The sequence below is a fragment of the Hemitrygon akajei genome, chromosome 12 (genome assembly GCF_048418815.1).
Source record: "Hemitrygon akajei chromosome 12, sHemAka1.3, whole genome shotgun sequence".
Lineage (NCBI taxonomy): Eukaryota > Metazoa > Chordata > Chondrichthyes > Myliobatiformes > Dasyatidae > Hemitrygon > Hemitrygon akajei.
Window position 1 is genome coordinate 55,558,829 of NC_133135.1, and position 20,315 is coordinate 55,579,143.

Genomic DNA, 20,315 nt, shown 5'->3' on the forward strand with positions numbered 1-20,315 from the left:
CGAGTCTTGAAGAAATCATGAAAGCCATACGCATTCATTCAGTTCCAAGGATGAATCCCTGAATATGGTCCAGTCCTGTGAATGCAACAGTGCTTCAACATCATGCTATTTCTTTCTTTACTTTCATAAACCTACCATTTCTTTCATTTTTCATTCCTCTCCAACAAGACTTCAAAATTTTAGGACATAGGGGTTAATGGAGACCAGGATTGTTAACCTGAGTGTCCAGTCACGATATTCACATCTATCGTGCAAACAAACATAGCTCTACAATTTATCATATAAGTATATTTTCACCTGGTGTTGCACACACAACTGAAATGAAGCAGCAGATAATGAAAGCAAAGACAGTTGTGGAGAGTCCACCAGGGAAGGCTTTTTAGCCCTTCCTGAACTTTGCTCAGCTCACAAGAAATGCTATAAGCCAAAAGCTGTTGACAAAAACTATAATAATTGAGGAATAAAGGGAAGATATGGAAATCTGAAATAAAACCAAAGTGCTGAAAACACAAAATAGGTCAAGCAACACTGTGGAAATGGTTGAAAATCATAAAATACTGTCAATCTTAGAGATCTAAAATAAAATCAGAGAATGTGTTTGAAATATTCACAGGTCTGGACACAACTGTGGGAAAAGGAAATGGGTCAATGATTTAGATCAAAACCTCCTTCATTTGAATTGAGAAAGAGTGAAAAGCAGCTTCTAGATCTACAGAGAGGGTAGAGCAGGGAGACCACAGGAAGAAAGCAGTTAATAAGCATATCTGGTCAATGAACGATTAGGAATTCTTTCAGAATTATTATATAAAAAGAATGCAGAAATAGTGAAATGCACAACAAGATGACACACCCAGAGTATCAGAATGGGCATTTGCTCCACTTGGAAAAATAAAGAAAAAAGTGGGGAAGAAAAAAATACAAACAAGATGAGCCAATATCTCAGACGAATAACTGATACAGGCAGAGAAATCAACTTACCTGAAGTTGTAGAATTCGGAGTCCAGAAAGCTCAACATTTTAGAAGGTCATAAACTGATAAGTCAGAATTGGGAGAGGAGTGGAGAATTCAAGTGGCAGGCAAATGTAAGCTCAGAGTGGCGTCTGCAGAGCTGGTGCCTGCAGAAATGCCCCTTGTTGCATCATGGATCTGAACAAAGCGAATGGAGTTGAAGGACAAGTTGTTCAATGAGACAACAAGTTCACCTGGAAGAATGAGTGAGTTGGCAGAGCGGAACTAGTTGGGCCCTTGCTGAAGGAAGAAGCCCAGGGTCTTCAGACAATTGAAAAAGTAATGTTCAAGTCTCATATTCTATGCCTGAACAGGGAAAGAAACTATAAAGGTATAGATAAGTTGTAGAGGAGCTGAGCGGTTTGAATAGAACAAAGAGAATATCTGTGATGGGGTGAGACAAGACCTTTGATTTTCATTAAGGAAAATACATCACAAGGAGTATCCTTTTGTAAATTTTTAGGTACTTCCTTTTCCAAGGGTAACAGGATAATCCATCAGCATTTCCATGATTAGTTGTCCTCTTGAATTTGACCTTGTAATTGGTTCCTCCAAGCAACACAGCCCATCTCTGTGCTCATTCCGCTGCTGTTGGTGGAACCCACATCTGTAGATTGAAAATGGACACCAGCTCGAGAGGATCGGTGACGAGGGTAAACTCTGTCCCAGAGGTACTGGTTGAAACACTTTCCACCGCAAACCAGATTCAAAGTCTCTCTGTCAATCTGTGTGTAATTTTTCTCTGCAGCGATAAGGGAACATGATGAAAAGGATAAAGGGTGTTCACCTTCATCACTTGTAACATGTGAGTTGACTGCACCTACACCATAAGGTGAGGTGTCACAGGCAAGCTTCACTGGGTGAGGTGAATCATAATGTGTGAGTGCAGTGTCTGACATCACCATTTCCTTAGTCTTTTGGAAACCCACCTCACTGCTTTGTCTGTTTGTCATTTCTTCCCAATCTGTAGTAATAAGTTCAAGGGGTGGAGCACAGTAGCTAGGTTTGACAGGAACCTGTTATAGTAACCTACAAATATTAAAAACGAATGCAACTGTGACACAAACTTTGGCCTTGGGACATCCTCCACTGCCTGAAATCTTTCAGCACGCTTGCGTAAAGCTTGTGCATCAATGGTGTGACGGAGATGATTAGTTTAAAGAATTCACACTTGTTGCACTGTGCTCTGAACCCATGATCTTCTAATCTTTTTAATCACCATCTTGAGATTTTGGAGATGTTTTTTGTTATTCGGGTAACCGAGTGCCTGGGAAGCCTTGCAGCACTTTGTCAAAGCTTTCTGTCAGAGTGCGGGTGCAGATGCCCCTCGAAAAATAAGCCTATTTAGCGATAAAACCCTTTCAGAGTGCTTACGGTGAGAAGCACTTCAGATTCTTCATCTGTGGGAAGGCTTCAACTAAGTTCACTTTGCTTAAGTTTCCTTCCAGAAAAGCTTGCAAAGGTATCCTCTCTCCTGGGCAAAGGATATTGATCTACTTTCAGTGCTGAGTTGATGGTGATATTAAAATCATCACGGATTCTGACAGACCCAGCCTTCTTGACTACTAGAACCACTGGCAATGCCCACGGGCTCCAGTCAACCTTGGAAATAATTCCTTTAGCCTCCATGTGATCTAGCTCACTGGCTACTTAATCACAGATGGTATAGAGATGGTATAGGGTGTGGCATTTTCATTTAACATTATTTTACCCTTGATATGTTTCAGTTTTCCAATGTCATCTTTGAATACTGTTGTGGCATCATCCAGTACCTTTCTCAATTTGCTTTCAGTTGACTCGTTTGCAGGGGAAATAGCATGCAATTGGTGGATGGATCTCCAATCAAGTTGCAGTTGTCCCAGCCAATCACGGCCCCACAATACCTGGCCACTTGCTTTTACCACGAACAAGCACAATATGGCTTGTTGGTTGTTGTACTTCACTGTTACAAATGTCAATCCCACAGTAGAGATCTGTTCTCCAACATAAGTTCTTAGTTGGATGTCTGCAGGTTTCAGTTCAGTATCTTTGAAATGCCATTCAAACTCATTTTGTGGAATGACTGAAACAGCCAAGCCAGTGTCCAATTCCACTTTAATTAATTTGCCATTCACTTCTGGTGTTAGCTATATTGCTTGTCTCCTTTTAGTTTTCACATTGTGAATCTCAAGGCTACTCAGTGCCGTGTCATTCCCAGCATTATCAGATTTTTCACCAACATCATGCAGATTAATGCTCTTTTTGAAACTGCCACTTGACTTTTTCACTTTTTCTCTTCCCTGTGCAGTCCAATTTATTTTCTCTGCCCAACATGTTCTTTGTTTGTGTTAAACTTTGTTGCATTTTCTGCAAGCTTCACCCTTAAACCAGCATTGGTCTGGTGTATGTGAGCCCCTACCATAACAGTAATACAGTATGTTTGGCTAGGCAGGTTTATGTTTAAATGTTGTAATTTTGTGCATGCTCACTTTCACTCCTGACTCCTATTACTGGCTGCTATTTCCATTGATACAGTGATTTCCACTGCTCTATTAGAGTTGTGCTTCAGTTTTGAGCCATTTTTGAATGCTTTGAATGATTCCACAAATGTCTCAGTGCACATTAAGCCCATCACTGAATTGACAATGCTCACACAGTTTCTTCAATTCTGCCATGCAATCTAAAATGGACTTCCTTTCCTTTTGATTCTGCCAATGAAGCCTAAAGCATTCTGAAATCAAATGTTCTTGCATTACATTCATGATATCAGCAAAGCTCATTTCATCGGTTTGGTTCAAACAGTTACACTTCTAAGCAAACTGTACACCTTTCCACCTAATGCACTCAAAAACACGGATGCTCACTTTTTATTGGCTATTTCATTTGCTTCAAAATAATGTTCAATTTATTCAGTATACATCATCTAGTTACCTGCTGTGCAAATGTATGTGCTTATCTTTTTCATGTAGCCAGCCATTCCTGCTCTTTTTAAAATTTGTTATCATTATCACCCGGTATTCACTGTATATGAACCCATGAATTTTGTCTGCTATCTGCCTTTTTTTTTAAACTCGACTGTCTCTCTCCCTCCCCTTCCAAAAAAACACATGCTGTACTTCAACAAATAGGTAGTCATCTTGGGTTTGTTTTAAAACATTATTTTCTGCACTGTAATGTTCTGTAGCTCTAGAAACTAATTGAAAGAAAAACATGGAAGCCAGGATGCAAGTGTACTTAGTTTCTGTTCTTTAGTGAAGTGCATGTGGGGCATAATGACATATGCCATTCACATACTTCTTACATGTAACCCATCATGAATTATGTAAGCAAAGAATGCTTAATCAAATATATTTACAATATTACTCAAGTATTACTGAAATATTAAATCCATTACAGCACCTACAACAAAGAATGAAGTTAATGCAGCCAAAGAAGGAACCCATAAGCTTCTAATATTTCAGAAGTTAATGTGAAAATGTTTCTGAGTAAAATTAAAGAATGTAATAATTCCATTGTTGAAGTGGATTAAAATAGAACACTACTAAATGGATTGGCATCTATTAACTTACAGGGAAGCACTTTGGTTATAGGGTCCCTTAGCAACTTTTTAAAATTTGAATGATTTCCCAAAAACAGCAAAGGTAAACTTGTATCAAATTAACAACATAACATTCAACCCAAAGAGAAGCACACTGGGAAAATCAATCATTCACAACTACTGACTAGATTGTAACTGCAGGACGTTTGTCAAAGAATTGAGCTCACCAGTTCAAGAACAAGTAACAACCAACATTTGATATCACAACCATTTAATAGAATTGCACTAGGTTCTGGCCAGGCATTTGGGTATTGAAGTAGGACTTCAGGTTATCCTTCACATTTTTCAGTTTTGTTACATGCACCTCAATCTCTCCACCTACTATTAGATTCCACATAAAAATAAAAGCAATGAAGAAGACAAAATGCTGCTCAAGAACACAGAAGTTAGCAGTATTATCAACTGGAAATCAATGCAGACGGGAAGTGCCTTGTTGGGACCAGATGGTTTAAACAATTTTGCTGATTCCATGGACTACTGTCCTTGGTAACCAGAATCATCAATCACCATCTTTTACAGGAAATGTGGTAGTGATCACCCAAAAACCAATCGCACTATCTAGTTTTATCACCAGTTAACCAGTGGTAGTAACACTGGAGATTACTGACTGCTTTCAGTTGCCATGCAAGGGTAGGATTCTATGAAAATGGTACCAAGTCCAAGAACTCACCAATACCTTAAAAAACTAAAGTCCAGACTCCCTACTATTGCATTCCATTACCTTTACAATAAGCTGTAGAATCTTGTTAGCTTTCATAATTACGTGCTACATCTGTATAATAGTCTCAGTGGATCACAAAATAAGAGACACAGATACCTCTATCTCCAGCCTCTACAGTCACTTACCATTGAGATTTTTCCCCCTGTCAAAATGAAGAATTTCATTTAAGTCCAACAGGACCTGGAAACTTGTCAGCCTTTAGTACCGTTTCCCTGGTAATAGTAATTTTCTCAAGTGTCTCACTCTCTTCCAATTTACGACTATTTTTGGAATGCTACACACATCCTCCACAGTGAAGACTGATACAAAATACTTGTTAAATTTTCAACTATGTTAGCGTCAGATTATACAGTACAGAAGCCGGCCCTTCAGCCCAATTTGTCCATGCTGAACAAGTTACTCACCTGAGCTCGTCCCATTTCCGAGTGCTTGGCCCATAATTCATTATATAGTATGTTAATCTTCGGTTTAAAAAGTAACAACTAACCTAGCAAAATATTTATCTATTCCATGGTACTTTAATAATTAAGGGTATTGTTAATAAACTTATAGAAGAGACACACGTAAAGTGTCAATCAATGATTTTTAAATGTTTTTTGCAGGCTCAACAGTGGGGGTTTATTGTGCAAAAATACAAAACTTAGTCAATTAAAGTGCAACTTCTGTGCTTAGAAATGTTACAAAGAACTATATTTGAATGGCTAAAAAATAAGCTTTTAAATCATTACTTCTCAGATGCTTACAAATTAATGACTTTTATGACAGACAACTGCAATTTGAGTAATAAATGTTGCAGCTTTGATATCCAACTTTAAAATAATTTTGCAGCCAAGTCAACTATATAAACCAATACATAGAAACATAGAAAGCTTACAGCACAATACAGGCCCTTCAGCCCACAAAGCTGTACTGAACATGTCCTTACCTTAGAAATTACCTAGAGTTACCCATAGCCCTCTATTTTTCTAAGCTCCATGTACCTATCCAGGAGTCTCTTAAAAGACCTTATCATATCCACCTCCACCACCGTCGCCAGCAGCCCATTCCACGCACTCACCACTTACTGCATAAAAAACTTACCCCTGACATCTCCTCTGTACCTCCTTCCAAGCACCTTAAAACTATGCCCTCTTGTGCTCACCATCTGAGCCTGGAAAAAAGCCTCTGACTATCCACACGATCAATGCCTCTCATCATCTTATACACCTCTATCAGGTCACACCTCATCCTCTGTCGCTCCAGGAGAAAAGGCCGAGTTCACTCAACCTATTCTCATAAAGCACGCTCCCCAATCCAGGCAATACCCTTGTAAATCTCCTCTGCACCCTTTCTATGGTTTCCACATCCTTCCTGTAGTGAGGTGACCAGAATTGAGCACAGTACTCCAAATGGGGTCTGACCTGGGTCCTATATAGCTGCAACATTACCTCTCAGCTCCTAAATTCAGTTCCACGATTGATTAAGGCCAATGCACCGAATGCCTTCTTAACCACAGGGTCAACCTGCGCAGCAGCTTTGAGCGTCCTATGGGCTTAGACCCCAAGATCCCTCTGATCCTCCACACTGCCAAGAGTCTTACCATTAATACTATATTCTGCCATCATATTTGACCTACCAAAATGAACCACCTCACACTTATCTGGGTTGAACTCCATCTGCCACTTCTCAGTCCAGTTTTGCATCCTATCAATGTTCCACTGTAACCTCTGACAGCCCTCCACACTATCCACAACACCCCAAACCTCATGTCATCAGCAAATTTACTAACCTATCCCTCCACTTCCTCATCCAGGTCATTTATAATAATCACAAAGACTAGGGGGGTCCTAGAACAGATCCCTGAAGCACATCACTGGTCACAGACCTCCAGGCAGAATATGACCCATCTACAACCACTGTTTGCCTTCTGTGGGGAAGCTAATTCTGGATCCACAAAGAAAGGTCCCCTTGATCCCATGCCTCCTTACTTTCTCAATAAGCCTTGCATGGAGAACCTTATCAAATGCCTTGCTGAAATCCATATACACTACATCTGCTGCTCTAATACAGTGCAATAGCAGAAGAAACCTGCAGCTATACCAAACCATCTAAGCATATAGTGCTTAATAAAACATTGTGCATAATAAAACTAACATTAGTGAGTTTCAAGTTCAAGTTTAGTTTATTGTCATTCAACTGTACACGTATATACTGCCAAACAAAACAGCATTCTTCCAGAATGAGGTGCACAACACAGCACATATAAGTCACACACGCAACACAGTACATAATACAACCACAAGTAAAAAGTGCAATTATGACACAAGTTAAAATGTAAACAGTATAATACTAGTGGTGCTTGATAAGTGATGAGACCAAAGTGGTGACAAGGAGTTTAGTAGTCTTACTGACTGGGGGAAGCAGTTGTTTCCCATCATAACAGTTCTTGTTCTAATGCTCTGGTACCTCCTGCCTGAGGGTAGGGAGCAAAGGGATTGTTGGTCATATGGGAGGGATCATTGCCAATGTTAAGTGCTCTGTATACACAGTGCTCCAGATAAATATCTCTGACAGGTGGAAGAAAGACCCCGTTAATCCTCTCAGAAGTCCTCGCAATCCTTTGCGTTCAGATGCCTTGCAACTGCCCTGCCAGGCAGGGATGCAGCAGGCCAGGCCACTCTTGATGGGGCTCCTGTAAAAATTGGTTAGTATCGGGAGTGAGTGGGAGAGCCTCACTCACCTCAATCTCTTCAGGAAGTGGAGACGCTGCTGTGCTTTCTTGATCAAAGACCATAAGACCATATGATATAGGAGCAGAAGTAGGCCATTTGGTCCATCAAGTCTGCTCCACCATTCAATCATGGCTGATCCAATTCTTCCAGTCATCCCCACTCCCCTGCCTTCACCCCATGCCTTTGATTCCCTGGCTAGAGGTGGTGTTGAGAGACCAGTTGTGCCATACATTGTGTGCATTCCCGGAAACTTGGTGCTCCCAACTCTCTCCACAGAAGAACGGTTTAAATGCAGTAAGGAAATGTCAGCCAGCACCTTCCTAAAGTCCATAATCATCTCTTCGGTTTTGTCCACGTTGAGAGATTGTTGTGCTCACACCATTTTACCATCCACTCCACCTCCTCTCTGTACGCCGTCTCAACGTCATTGTCGATGAGGCCAACCACCGTTGTTCATCAGTGAAATTGATGATTTGGTTTGAACTGGAGCCTGCAGTGCCATCATGTGTGAACAGCAGAGGGCTGAGCTCACAGCCCTGGGCGTGTTGATTCTCAGCGTGATGGAGCTAGAAATATTTCTACCAACATGGACTGACTGTGTTCTTTCTGTCAAGAAGTCAAGATCCATTATACAGAGAAGTGTTGAAATCCAATGGTAGTTCATGTAATAAACTAAGGGCATCTTAACTTTAAAAGCCTCAATGTGTGTTATTATTTTGATTCTGAGAAGGCAAAGAGTTTAATTTACTTTCTACATTTGCTAACCTTTATATTGCTTCTAAAGATAATGACAATCTTTGAGTTTAAATTGAAAAAACTCTTAAGTCTGATTTTATCATTAACACGAGGGCTGAAATGCACATCTAACCAGAAGTTTAATTATGTCATGCAGCACTGCAAATATGGATATGAAATGGATAAATCAACAGGAAAACAGTGTTTCAAAAAAGTTGATAATATGCCATGGAAGTTCAGAAGCATATCATATCCCAGGCTTTTGTCTACCTACAATAAGTTATAAGCAGCGACCATTGGCAAACCATTTTATAGAAAACATCACAAATGAGTCTACATTTGCCTCTCTCTCCACCCTTCTTCTCTTGTTTAAATATGCCTGGTTTATAACTTTTTCCAGTTCTAATAATCAACTCGACCCACAGATATTGCTCAAACTCAGAGTACTTCCAACAATTTTTGTTTTTATTTCAGGTTTCTAACATCTGCAGTTTTTATTTTGCTTTTCAATTCCCTTCTTCATCAGCAGCAATATGATGTCAATTCTACCTCTGCTCCAACCAACATCAGGAGGCTTAAGCATAGAATAGAAGAGAAATTTATATTATTTTCCTTAGGAAATGATGAGTGGGCCTTCATGAATTGTTGCATAATATGTAGTTTGAGAATGGCCTTTCATCATAGCACTGAATAACCTTAAACGTCAAGTTAAAGGTCTAGGTGTAGGATTGGTAAAAGACCAATGAAACCTATTGCTCAAAAAGTATTTCAATTGAATCTGCAATATAAGAAAGATTAGGCTTTAAATCTACATCAACCACATAATTGTTGCATTTACTTCAAGTATGTCTGTTAGGTCTTTTTAAAAACACATTCTTATAAAGCATTATGTTAACTTCTCAGATCCCTCTGCTTTTATGATTATTTCTGATTAAACTGTATTTAAGCTGACAGTATGAGCTAGTTAATTAGCATGTACAACCGATTCAAAACCATCCTTTTAAATTAATCACTGATCTTGCTTATTTTAATTCTGCTGCTTCACATTCAGATTCAGTGGGTTATGTAGGAGATCCAAAACACTATTTGAATATAAATTTCCATTAAATCAATAGACATAATTTGAATAAAACAAATAATAATGTTAATGAAAATTCATCCTTTGGTAGTCTACAGCACAATGGCATGAACGCTTTCTCTAAATTTGAGGGAACCTACTCCTTTTATCCCTCTCACCTCTTCATTTGCTCAGTTACTCCTACATACCTGCTAACACCTCCTCTGTTTAGTTCCACATTCTTTTTTCTTTCAGATACCATCACGCAACCCTTCGCTTCATCTATCACCTCTCAGTTTCTGACACCAGTCCCACACCCCCTCCCCATCCAACTCTCACCCTACTCAGCTGGATCCACCCATTACCTACTACCCTTCCCTCCATCTTTTATATCTTGGCTATCTCCCCTCAACTATTCAGGCCAGATAAAGGCCTTGACATGAAACATCTACTGTCTATCTCCCATCAGAGATGTTGCCTAACCCACCTAGCTCCCTCAGCAGGTTGTTTTTTCAGCTCCGGATTTCAGAATCTGCAGTCTCCATTCATAAACAACAATTCTCAGTTTTCAATCATTTATGGCAAAGGATGCTAACAAAGAAGGGCCTGATTTCCTGGAAATGTCAACCAGTTTAAGAATACTACAATTATTTGCAGAGATTATGCAGTATTTGTATCTAGTTATGTAAATAAGTCTAGAAGTCAGAGAAAGTATCACAAGCATATGATTTATGATGTGAACATCGCTTGTAGGGAGTTTCTGAAGTTGGATTTAAACACCTTTGTTTCAAGCTCCCCCAAACTGTAACCATTGTCAGAAGAACTTACCAGCACTGCAGCAGCATCCAAGATCCACCTTAGGATACATTATAAATGGCGACGCGGATTGGAGAAACTAAAGGAAGAAAAATCAGGGAAAAAAAATCAGCATTTCGCCTTTTAAAGAAGTGTTCTTAACTCATGGACTGAAAACTGTGCAGCGGCATGGAAAAATGGTAAGAAACTGCAGAAATGAGTTCTGAATGTTTAGCCTACCAGTTATAACGTCATTAAGTGGATTCTGTGTGGATCCCAGGGCTCAGGTCAAAGGGAGTCAAAGAAAACTCATGAAAACGGCTTAAAATTATGAAGCAGCCGTAATGATTCTTAAAGCTGTACCCACCAATTTTGATTCAAAATTAAAGCAAGAATGATTGTTCGGTCTGCATAGAGAGAAATAAGTTGAGAGTAAATGTGCAAAGGCACAAGAAGTTCAAAAACGACAGCACTGTTTCAGCACAAAATGAAAGAAAATCAAGCCCAAGCATATGTAGACTTCACAGGCATCTTGAGAATGAGTGTATAATCAAAGTATATAAATCATTGGCATCCTTGAAGTAGACAATGGAGATTTTTTTTCAAGGCAAATAATGTTCTTGAGCTGCTAGACATTGCTGAACATACATAGGCATTGAATGTGTGATGAGGAAAAGGAAGGAAGCAATATTACTTAATAGAAATCAATTCCACAGTGTATTACAACACATTCTCCAACTTAATAACTTCACAGAAAGGCAAGATTTCATTTGCGAAGGTGGATCAGAGATTGGAAGAATTCTTCAACCGACAGTGATTTGTGGGTTGAACTGCTATAAATTCACACACAAATTCAAAAGCTAGGGGAAACCACGAGTGATTATCTAACAGTACTCAAAGATCTAGCAAGGTACTGTAACCATGATTTTTTTCTAGGTTGTGCTTTCAGAAAATTACTGTCCAAGGGACAGGAGAATCCACTTGAAACCTTTAAGTACAAAAGAGCCTTTAGTTTGACTTGGCATACAGGATTGCTATTCACTTGGATATAATCACCAAGAATGTCAAGTAATTCTCTCTGAAGCTAGCTGCAGAGAAGAGTCAAGTGGGTTGAGATGAGTGAGGGAACCAAAGAGTGTCAGTCATTGCTTGAAGCTCATTTATTTATCCCCACTCTGTTTCCTATCAGATAACAAATTCAAAATGTACGTCAGCAAATGATCCCTACTTCCCAGAGCAGCTTGTTGAATAACCACTTGAGTGGGTCTTATCAATCTGTTTCCAACATCCCAGATGCAGTACATCTACTGATTACAATTTTTATGCTTCTAATCACACTCCCGAAGAACGTCTGCAGATTACCTTTCATTGAACTATGTTGCCCCAACTCAATCCTGTTCTTCTTTGAGCAATTATGTCATTGCAAAACTCATGATAGATTCTAGCATTTCCAGTGTCACAGATGCATGGTTAACATATTAGTAGATTTGCCATTTTCTCAGTCCCTTGTTGCTTAAATAATGGGGTCATAGCAAGCACACTTCAATCTACAGGAACAAATGCTGAATCTACAGAACTTTGGAAGATGATAACCAGAGCATTCACTACCTCTAAAGTTGCCTCCTTTAAAATTCTGGGATGGAAATGATAGTGTCCTGGAATTATTAACTTTTAAGTTCACAAATATCTCTCATTTTTATAATAATTGACTCCTTTAGTTTTTTTATTGATAGACCCCTGATCCATTAATATATTTGACAGGTTTTGTGCATCTTTTTCCATGAAGACAGACACAAAGTAATTGTCTAATTCCTCTGGCATTTCCTTATTCCACAATATATGACTGCTTGCCCCTGTTTATAAGCTGACCATAACGTCCCTCGCTTTTGCTTTTTATTTTGATATACAAACTCTTACGCTTACCTTCCCAATCTAGCTCCAAATTAAGTTCTCTGCCTTGCATATGCATCAAAGTCACCCCAGCTGCTGCTTCAGCTTTGGAATATGGAGCTCAAGCTGTTACAACTGGGATGGCTTTTCTCAAGAAGCAGTCACCTGGAACCACAGAAATATTACCACTTCCTACACGTCCGAAATGAATTTCCAGACAATGGTATTTCAACTGAAGTTAAGTGCCATCATTAAGGTTATAAGTTATTATTCCCAGTATGTAGGAGAAATGTGCAAGTTCACTTTCTGGCTAGTCAACACTTGCACCCCCAATGCCAAATCTATTTCATCTTGGCAATACTAGCTAAAAATATTTTCTCTAGGTATATACTGGGTGCTATAGGAACAAAGGACAAAGCTGTCAACCTGCTGATTACATTGCATAGAAATCAGAGTAAAAATTACTGTCATCAGTAGATAATCATCACTAGAAAGAGGTTGCCTACTCAGACAATGAAGGCAATTGATGTAGATTCATTTTGTTGAAACTTTATCATTATAACCACACAGATGGTGAAAATAAAACTAATGGGATTAAACTGGGAAATCACAATAATGCACACTGGACCTGCCCACATCCACAGCAAAAATCATTGCCAACATACTTCTCAATCATTTCTTTCCAGTGGCTGTGAAGCTGTTTCTTAAATGTATCGACTTTGTTCATCTTAAGGTACAGTGGATACAGCCTGCATGGCACAACTCCAAGAAAATTTAAAGGAGTTGGAACTGGAATTGGTTTACTATTGTCACTTATATCAAGATATAGTGAAAAGCTTATCTTACACACTGTTCATACGGATCAAACCACAAACAGTGCAGAAATAGAACAAGTAAAACAATAACAATGTGTTATTGTTAATAAAGTGTAACAGCTACAGGGAAATTGCAGTGCAGGTAAACAAAAAAGTGCAAGATGATGAGATAGATTGTGAGCTTTGAAGTCCATCTTATCACACTAGGGAACAATTTAATATTCTTATAACAGTGTAGTAAATTCTGTCCTTTAGCCTGGTGGTGTGTGCTTCGAGGATTTTGAATCTCCTGAGGGAGGTGAAGAGAGAATGTCCAGGGTGGGTGAGGTCTTTGATCATGTAGGGTCTTTACTGAGGCAGCGAGAAGTATAGGCAGAGTCCATGGTGGGGAAGCTGGTTATTGAGCTGTATCTACAACTAGCTGCAGTTTTTTTGTGGTCTCATTTAGAGCAGATGCTAAACAGGCCATAATACATCCAGATAGGATGCATTCTGCAGTGCATAGATAAAAGTTGGTACCAGTAAATGGAGACATGCCAAATTTCTTTAGCCCTCTGAGAAAGTAAAGGGATTCAAGAGCTTAATTGGCCATGGTATCTATGGGGTTAGACCAGGACAGACTATTGTTAGTGTTCACGCCTAGAAACTTGAAGTTTCAACCTCAACACCATTAATGCAGACAGGGGCATGTGCAATGCTCCCATTCCTGAAGTTAATAACCAACTCTTTAGTTTTACTGACATCGAGAGAAAGGTTGCTCTCATGACACCATGTTTCTAAGCTCTCTATCTCCTTCAATATGCCAAATCATAATTATTTGAGGTAAGGCCCACAACAGTGGTATCATCTGCTTATTTGCAGTTGGAGTTAGAGCAGAATCTGGCCTCACAGTATTGAGTGTACAGGGAGCAAAGTACAAGGCCAAGGACACAACCTCGTGGAGCACCAGTGTTGAGAGTCATTGTGGTAGAGGTGTTGCTGCCTATCCTTACTGATAGTGGTCTGTTAGTCAGAAAGTTCATGATCCAGTTTCAGAGCGTAGCATTGATTTCCAGGGTCTGGAGTCTGGTGATGTATTTCCTTGGAATTATAGCATTGAAGGTGGAGCTGTAGTCAAATTTTCAACCTCACTAAAACCTTCCTTAATTAATGGGAAATGCATCCTCAGATCTGGGTTTCTGCAATAATTTGTTTCCATTTTACCCCGTGTTGACAAAGCAAGCTTCAAAATTAACTTTACAACAGAACCAACTATATCATTACCCCAACACTTCTTTGAAATATTCTTGTGTCATTTCACATTTTATCTCCATAAAACTTCGAACAAACCACAACACCTCCAAAAAAAAAAATGTGAGCAGAGCTAACGACCAAAACTAACATGAACTTGCTCAATCTATGATGACATGTCCAAACCTTAGCTGTCGGGATGCAGTTCCTACACAAAACTTGCATTTGTGCACACAGAGGCTATGATCCAGGTCAATGTCAATTTTTGTTCACTGACATATATGTGAGGAAGAATTTTACAAATATCCACTAACATCCTGCCCCTGAGACTTAAGGAAAATGTACAGTAGCTACCTCTTACCAAAGGTACTAGTTACTCAATAAAGATGATGTTTATAAGACTATGAAACCATAAGACACGTGAGCAGAATTAGGCCATTCAGCCCATCAAGTCTGCTCTGCCATTTAACTATGGCTGATTTATTATCCCTCTCAACCCCATTCTCCTACCTGCTATCCATAACATTTGATGCCCTCACTAAGAACCTACCAACCTCCACTTTAAATTAACCAATGTGATTAAGTTAGATTTATCACCATTTTCATTTGACAAAAAGGGCTTTTCACCATCAGGATTTAAGTTCTGGCACAGAATTTAAAGTAATTTTAAGTAAGGAACAAGCATTGGTTAGGTCACCAAATTTCTGTGTCCATTTCTGAAACAGTGCCATGGCATTTTTTTTACTTTTCAGGAAGAGATTCCTTGGCAGAAAAAATGACTTTTAATACAATGCCCATTTTCTTTTTAATTAGTGAACTTCAGTAATTTTTTAGAACATAAAATGAAGTATCCAAATCAAAATTTTTATAATTGACTGAAACATAAATAGCTTGGAGAAAATTGTATCCACCATAGATTCATACCAATATAAACTGATTAGACCAAATTATGTGCTTCTATGATGTAATCACTTGCTAGTCTTCAAATCAAGTTTTTTTTTTATCCAAACAACTTTCAGCAAAATATAATAGATTTAATGCACATGTGCCTTCTTATAACAGCAATGGCTATTCCAAAAAATTAAAAACTTATTTATAATCAGAATCACTTTCGTAAAACATCGATTTACTTTCCAGATAAATCACCAAATCTACAACCTTTAGGAAGCTATGATTATAGACAAAGTAGAGATTTGCCTTTGAACTAATCACAGAGGGTCACGGTTACATGGAACTAGCTTCCAGAGAAAGTGGAATGGCAGATACAATATATTCAGACAGGTACTTTGACAGGAAAGCAGTAAAGGTTACAGGCATGATGTGGACAAACGGGATTAATGTAGATGTGCATCACAGTCAGTATGGATGTGTTGGACCAAAGGGCTTGTTTCTGTGCAGTACAACTCTGTATGTCTTAACTCCACACCTGGTATTACAACATAGAGGAAGGGTCTCCAGTGCACATCCTCAGATATTAACCTGAGTTTTCAAATTGAAGAAAAGTGATGTCCAACAATTTGGCTTAGATAAAAACAGTGCAAATGTGAATTTCCCATCATTTGAATCATAAACACTCCATAGCAGAATTGGGAAATCTATATCGAGTGGGCAAAATTGTGCCTTGCAGTTGTGCACAATACATACTTAAAGAAAATAAAATTTTCATGTACAGGTTTGCACTACAAAAACCAAAAGTAATTCTTACCATCTATGCTATACATCAGTATCAATGATATTTTAAAATATGCTTACATAGGCAGAACACTTTCTAAATTATTTCTGAAATCAGCAAAACTCACTTTTGCTTCAATTCTAATGAGACATTCTATTGCCATATCTAACAAAAGAACCCTGCAATGTTGGTAAAATCAACAGTTACCCTTCATCCAAAGAAAACACTTTATTTTGTGTTCCGAGTCAGTGGAAGATTTGAAGAATGAAAAAATATTAATCTATAGCTGCACAAAATCATTTTTGTGAGGGAAAAGGTTTTAAAATGACAGTACCTGTCAATTTAAAATAAATATATCTGTAATTTTTTTTAATGTGATTGAGCTCTGCTTAAATATAATTATATGAACTTCTGTTTGGGCTGATATATTGCCCTGATTGCAGTCAACCATGATGCAGTCATAGATGCATCTGAGACACAGTTAAGTACAACTCTCAACTTTTCTAGGGTTACAAAATTGGTACTCAGAATTCTCTATGAAAATGAAAATGTAGTGGATATTCACTTCCTTGGCTAGTTGTTCTCATGTTTGCCCAGCTCAACTTTTTAAACACAGCAGCTGACACTTGTAAGATCAAACAATTGTACATAAACTTCCAACTAACATTGCTTAGCTTCTAGTTATAAACGGGAGCCAGTTTTCAGTTCTTAACATATAAATGGAAAGCAGTAATCAGTTTGAAGTTAAAACAAGCACTGTCTACAGAGCTGCATTTGCAAACAAGCTTTGTCTATGGATCAGACTGCTAAACCACAACGCCTGCTTTACTGCTGCTCAATAGGGGCAGTAATCAACAAAAGGTTATTTAATTTGGCTTGCTTCAAAGCAGACAATGCTGACCAAATTGTTTAGTTCAAGGAAGCTTGCAGACCAAATAGATAACATCTTTTAGCATATCAAAAATCAAATGTATTTATATTTGGAAAGTTTATGTACTCAAGTAAGTGAGCTTCACAGCATTGATTGGGGATATCTGGAGTCTGTGCCTCCGAGAGGCTTTTAAACCTTTTGTGTAAAAAAGGATATCTGAGGAAATGTCATTCGCATGTGAGGTCACCCAAGTGGCAAAGAAACAGTACAGACGTAGAGAGCAGTTCAGGCTTATTGGGAATGAGGTAAGGAACATGAAAGAAACACAGGCTGAACTCAAATCCATTTCTCTGGCTTCAATTTCTGTGATGGACAATTTGTTAATCTGTATTGTTGGTATGCCTTTTTAGTTTATAGAATTGTACTTGTACTTTGCAAACCCTTTATGTTTTAGAAATGGTTTGTAATTCAGAAATTTTTAAGATACAAATTTGTTGTGAGTCTTAAATGTGCTTAAGAATGTTGTTTGGATTTAAACATGGATCGCTGAAAATCCCTTGTTGGGGAGGGAGCACCCACTACTCAATAGTGGGTATTGGCAGTTAAACTCACTGTGGAGAATAAACAGGGAAGTGAACTGGTCCTTGAAGTTTGGGTAGTTACAGCATTATCTCCCTTTAGTGAGGGCACTTGTGGCTATTTATATCTGATAGAGCTTAAGCTCTTCATTTGAATTTAGAACTTTGCAGCCAGCATACTAAATACCATCACATACTTGGCATTTGGAAACTTCACAGTCCCATTACCATTGAAATTGCTAGCTTGTGCAGAACAAACTGCCAGTGGAAGTGGTAGATGCGAGATCAGTTGTAACATTAAGTGAAGTCTGGACAGGTACTTGGATGAGAGAGGTATTGAAGGCTTTGGTCTGAGTGCTGGTAGATGGGACTAGGCAGAAGAAAGGCTGGCATCGACCAGATGGACTGAAGGGCTTGTTTCTGTGCTGTGATGTTCTATGGCTCTATGAATCTACGACAAAGATGACCAAGAATTATTACATTCAACCTTCATAGGACAAGTTATGCCAAAATGAGCAAGTTATAGACATGGGCAAGTTATAATGGGGTTAGAAAATACCTGACCCAATGAAAATACAACAATGGCCAAATTACTAGCACATGTTTTTTAGTCAAGAAGTATTTTTTTAAATGTTATTTAGGTGTGCTTCAATATAATTATATTCAATGTTAAACATCATATAAATGAATAATGTCATAAATATGTGAAGTTTATCTGTATTCTGTTGAAGATATTAATTTATGTTATTTAACCATGATTTTGTGTCTTCTTCTATTAAGTAATTCAGTCCAATTAACTCTTAGCTGCTTCTTCCGCTTGTGCTATGTCCTTTATTTGCTGGAGTTGCATGTAAAAAAGCTACTATAACAATCATGCGTATTTAATTGAAAAAAGTGCTACATTGCAAAACAATTTACAATGTTTTACTTGAAGAAGGAGGTGCAATATAAATAAGGTCATTATTGAACACCAATCTACTAATAAAAATTATAAGAAATATTAAGAGCCTGGTACAAGCAATACTGTTTCAAGAAAGCTTGAGAGTGGAGAATAAAATGAAAAAGAGAGAGTTTCGTCTGAAGGGTATGCCACCAATACTGGACAGAAGACAAGGTGTAATAAGCAAAGACAAAACATTGGAAGGAATGTAAAGGAGAATATGGGTGATATGAAGTGAGGCTGACACTAGAGGAACTTGAACATTGAGGCAAATGCGGAGGAGGCTGTGTTCGCTCTCCACAAAGGCCGTGTTGGGCCAGCGGTCAGGAGGATGGGGTTGGCAGGTTTTTTCTTTTTTGTATGTGGGAGGCATTGATGTCTTTTCTTTCAATTACTTCCATGGTTTTTCTGTATTTCATGGCTGTCTGGAGAAGACAAATCTCAGAGTTGTATACTTTGATAATAAAATGAACCTTTGAACACCAGTGAACTTGAGTTCACTGTACATGTCAGTAAAAGAGATAGCCACTGAGTTTAGGAAAATAGTTGGGAGAAATACATCAGAACACCTACCTACCGCTGATGTCACTGAGGAGCTGCTTGGGACGCAGAGAATAGTGCATGGCTATTTAGAAACAACGAAGCCAAGACATACTTCTGCTGATTATATTTTGGCTACCTTCAGAAAGCAAGAATAAAACCATGAGAGCAGTCCTACAGAGTGGAAAAGGAGAAATTGTGGAGTAATTGCTACAGAGAAACAACAAGGATGAATGAACACAGTTTCAGAGTGGTAGAATGGTGCTTTTGCTATTAGACAAATAATCCAGAGACTTGGTCTAAGAAATACTGGTTCAAATATAATAAAACATTAAGGAATTTAATTTTAGTATAGTTTAAATAAAGGATCAGATTTTTTAAGTTTACCATCAGATAATCATCAAACCCTATTTGGTTCAACAATGTCCTTTAGAGAATGAATTAACAATCCATAACTAGTCTAATCTGTACATGATTCCATATCAATAACAAAATGATGCATGTGAGCTCGACTTCAATGTTTAAGACAAGTTTGGATAGGTACATGGATAGTAAGGGTATGGAGGGCTGTCGTCCCATGCAGGTCAATAGGAGTAGGTAGTTTAAATGGCTTGGCATGGCCTAGATGGGCTGATGGGCTTGTTTCTGTACTGTACTTTTCTATGACTGAATTAAATGAGCTTCTGCAAAGGCTTCAATTATATTAAACTATAACACGAATCAAGGAAAGCCAGTATGTTTCTGTTCGAGGAGATCCTATCTGACTAATTTAATAAAAAATTGAAAAGTTAAAGAAGTATCGCCATGAGAGTAGAGAGGTTGTGTGGTCTGCATACAGCATTACCACTCTGCTAAATGGGTCAAATTAATAACAGATTCAACAGCTTAAAACTGAACATCTGTGGGCCACTTTAGACCAGCAGTTGCAAAACTATTCTAGCCCAACACAATCTGTAACTCCATGACTCAAGTCCGCTCTACGGAACCAGGCAAGACAGGGGAAAAACCTGTTCTGATGAGGAACATAAAAAGGACATGCTAGCAGCCAGACCTAAAACTCAGGTTCAGACCTGGTGAAGTTGCATGCATGGTAAGGAACATAAGCAGCATGCAATAGACATCAGATCAACTCTGGCCGTGCATTCACCTCTAACGAAAAGAGGAGGTGCCATGA

At 38.5% G+C, this 20,315-nt stretch overlaps 1 protein-coding gene across 14 annotated transcripts in view; it reads right to left on the reverse strand.

Annotated features, from left to right (window-relative positions):
- The window catches only part of lrrc7 (leucine rich repeat containing 7), a 584,278-nt gene that overhangs the window by 343,472 nt on the left and 220,491 nt on the right, over positions 1-20,315 (reverse strand). For 10 of the 14 annotated variants that reach the window (XM_073063127.1, XM_073063128.1, XM_073063134.1 and 7 more), the window contains exon 2: positions 10,639-10,705. The exons of the other annotated variants lie outside the window; for them this stretch is intronic. The gene's annotated coding sequence lies outside the window, so the exon portion shown is untranslated. The remainder of the gene's footprint in view (positions 1-10,638; positions 10,706-20,315) is intronic. 14 annotated transcript variants of the gene reach the window in all.